The sequence below is a fragment of the Neopelma chrysocephalum genome, unplaced genomic scaffold (genome assembly GCF_003984885.1).
Source record: "Neopelma chrysocephalum unplaced genomic scaffold, ASM398488v2 Primary Assembly neopelma1_24, whole genome shotgun sequence".
Lineage (NCBI taxonomy): Eukaryota > Metazoa > Chordata > Aves > Passeriformes > Pipridae > Neopelma > Neopelma chrysocephalum.
The window spans coordinates 47,646,160-47,649,821 of record NW_020897693.1 but is presented as its reverse complement, the minus strand read 5'-3'; positions in this window follow the sequence as shown (position 1 = coordinate 47,649,821).

Here is a 3,662-nt window from a genome sequence, read left to right as displayed (position 1 = left end):
TCTCCGGCGAGAGACGCAGTTGGCTCATTCCTCCTTTGGCACAAGGAGCATCTGCAAAACTTTTAAAGACTGGCTGCACAGTTGTGGTGCCTGGCATACAGCAACAGTGGATAGGTTACATGCTCTGACCAGAGTCTCTGTGCTTTGGTCTGCAAATTTTCATGTAGCAGAAACCAGCCCTCGAGGTACAGAGAGCTGTACCTGTGCTCCTTTCTCAGCTGGTTCTATAGCATTGTCTTCATTTGACTAGGATGGACTTTTTAATTTTAATCACTGGTCACGCAGCTGAGCCTGAAGGCACTCTTATGTCAGGTTAAATGGAAAAGGCTTTCCATAATTACAGTGAAATTGCTGAGGGTCAGTTTTAACACAGGCTTCAATTTTAACCACATTTGCTTTGAAGCCTGGCAGACACAAAAGGGATCCAAGCCTCTCTGAGTTTAGATGTGAATTTTGCTCTGTGGTAGGACAAAAAATGGCAGAGCTCAAAATCTCCAGGTGTTACAAAGGTTTGGTTTTCTTGATACCACAGGGAAGAAGCTGAAAATCTGACTGGGCTTTGCAGCGCAGGTGTTGCTGACCCTGGGAATGTTTGCCTGGGTGTAGCTGTGTGGAATGGATCTGCCTGAGGTTTGCAGCATAGTCTGAGTGTGGTTTGCAGCACTGGATGAGGTTTGCAGCACAGGCTAGAAGGCCGGAAGCAACTGACCTCCTGTCTGACCATTCCACATCTCCTCTGAGTTTGGGGCAGATTTATAACTCCATCAAAATAAATACCCCAGGACAGACATCTCCAAACCCAAGCAGACTTCCACTGATGTATGGGATAGCTGTTTTCTTCCACCATCTTCTCCCTTTGCTGCTTCTACTTTTCCTCTTGTGCCAGTAGAATGAGGAGGTTCAAGGAGATGGCCAATCTGAAAAACTAATCCTACAAGGACAAGGAGAATAGCTGCCTGGTTCCTCCACAAAGCTGGAGAAGCCCCAGAGCTTCATTGTAGAGGCGGGGAGGTGGGACCACCATTTTCAGCTCTGCAATCAGCTGAGAAGTATTGTGTTGGTGCTTTCCTTTCATTGTTTTTCCCCCCTCCCAGGGACATTCCTGTCATTTTGTACATGCCACCAAAATACAGAGGGGCAGATTCCACAAGGCAAAAGACAGGTAGCATCAAATGACTTCAGAAAACGGATTAGGATTTTTAGAGTATGTGCTGAGATAGGAATCTTCTTCACCTGCTATTGGGAAGAAGATACTTCAGCAGCTGTGGATATAAATAGCACTTATCAGGCAGTGAAAAGGAAACAAAGCTTTGGGTAATTAGAAGAAGAAATGTCTAGGGGAAGATGATTTTTTTAAAGAGCAAGTAAATCAGCTCCCATGCAGTTCATGAAGGAAGGAGATGCCTGGCAGCATAGTGCTGAACAGCCAGGTCTAAGAAGGGTCATTCAGTAAAGGTCAGATAAGAGCAGGGGCTTGGAACTTGTGCATATATTGGACAAAAAACATCAGAAGTAAAGGAACATGATTGTGACTTTAATAATGAAGCTGGGATTTCTCGGATTGAGGAACAAGAGTCGGAACCTCTTTCAGCTAAAGGCTGTTTATTTCGCAAACAGCATTTTTCTTGTACCTTCATCTTTCAAAGATGGGCAGTGGATAATAAAAAAACATAATTTCTCTGATGAATGTACTTCCTTTTGATTTTTTAATTAAAAAAAAATAAAAAGATATTGAGAGTGACTTGGATGTCAGGAGGCCTCCACAGCATGCAAAGAGCCTTGGCATCAGCAGGCTTGTGCTCAAGATGAGATTGGGAACAGGGCAGGGGGCAGGTGCAGTGGTGATGGAGAGGTGTGGTGCTGCATCTTTTCAACAAAATGGTCTTGAGTGTATGGGCCAAAAAGAAAGTCCACATGAACAGGTAGAGGGCATTGAAATGAGTAGAGCTACAATCTTGAAATAACTGAGGTCCAGGTTATTAATTCAGCAGAAACCACATTCCCACTCATTTGTTTGACTGTGTTCCGACTGATTGTGCTTGCCTCGGTTTCACCCAATCTACCAGTTTTGCCCCTATTGGAAAAGGGGCCACGAAATATTTTACTAGGAAAAGGCAAACATGGAAACACACAGCTCTCACTCAAGCAGCTGAGACTCAGTTTATCCCAGGCAGGCTTACATTTGGCTGACAGGGTGCTCTGATAAACGGCGTGTGTTGCTTGAAACCTTAACAAGGTCCCCAACGGTGTTGGATGTAACTGGAAGGGGAGCTGATATTGCAAAGCCAGGCTGTTACCTCTCTGTCCCTGCTGCCAAAAGCCATGGATTTCTGTATCCGCAGGCTGTGCCTGTGATTCGTCATGGTGCATATGCTGCTCTTCAGCAAGAGAAAATGGTAATATAGCTGCATAGACTAGTTGTCTGCTAATATACCTCTCATGATGGAAATTGGGGGAGTGAAACACTGTTGATCATGTGAGAGTGAGCGAGCACATGCAAATATCTCAGCCTGCATCAATCTCTGGAAAAAAAAATACATTCTGGGCCAACATAGTAGCAGGATAACTGGTCATTTAGCTCTGTCCTGATTTGACTAAACAGTTTACTCCCAATTTTTGTTTTATTTTAGTGACAATGAAGGACAAATTGCAGCTGCATCATGTAAAAAGGAATTACTTAACCATCCTACAGTGTGTTTTGCATTAACTGTTGGGAGGCTGGTGCTTATTATCCGAAACTCTGGTGCATTTTGAAATCCCACCGTACAAGCAACATGAACCGCAGCTCTCTGCGACTGGTCCAAGGTGCACTGTGGAAAATGACAGAGATCTCAGGGTTAAGACAAGTTAGGACCACTTTTTTTAGTAAGGCAAACAATCTCAGGGCTGCAGTGCCCAGGAGAAGCTCTGCCTCTTTCCATGATGAGTGCTCAGGGAGTGCTCAGGCGTGCCAGGCATTTTTTCCTTTCTGAACTAGACACTACTCTGAGGAAGCAAACTTAAAGAGCAGAAGGAAACTCTGCATTTTTAGGTATAAAATTCCACATTAACAGTGCTTGTTGGTCTCAGCGCATCTTGGGGTCTGCTATGAACTGGGCTTCAAAGCCACAATTCTCCTTGCGGGAGGTTGGACCCTCAGCGGTGTGAAGGCTTCAAGCTGGAGAGCTGGGCTCCCTCACTCTTGCCCTCTGCCAACATCCAGAGGCAGCTGATGCTACAGACATCCAGCTCTCCTTCTTTGGTTCCTGACTCCCAGGCCTGTGGGGAGGAGTCAAATGCCACTATATTTAGTGGCATATTTATGTGTGTTTGATTTTGATCAGAATTCGTCCTTTTAGAGAACCTGCCTTCCACAGCCCAATCTGCAGCCATGGTACTTGTTGGTACCAGGCTGGTCCCAACAGACCCAAATCAGCTGCCAAAGTTCTCAGCACACCCCCAAACCAGCTAATGTTTTCTGCATAGTAGCTGTGAAATTCAAATCTTTCTGCAAGGGAGGGTTCTCCCTTCCCTTCCCTTCCCTTCCCTTCCCTTCCCTTCCCTTCCCTTCCCTTCCCTTCCCTTCCCTTCCCTTCCCTTCCCTTCCCTTCCCTTCCCTTCCCTTCCCTTCCCTTCCCTTCCCTTCCCTTCCCTTCCCTTCCCTTCCCTTCCCTTCCCTTCCC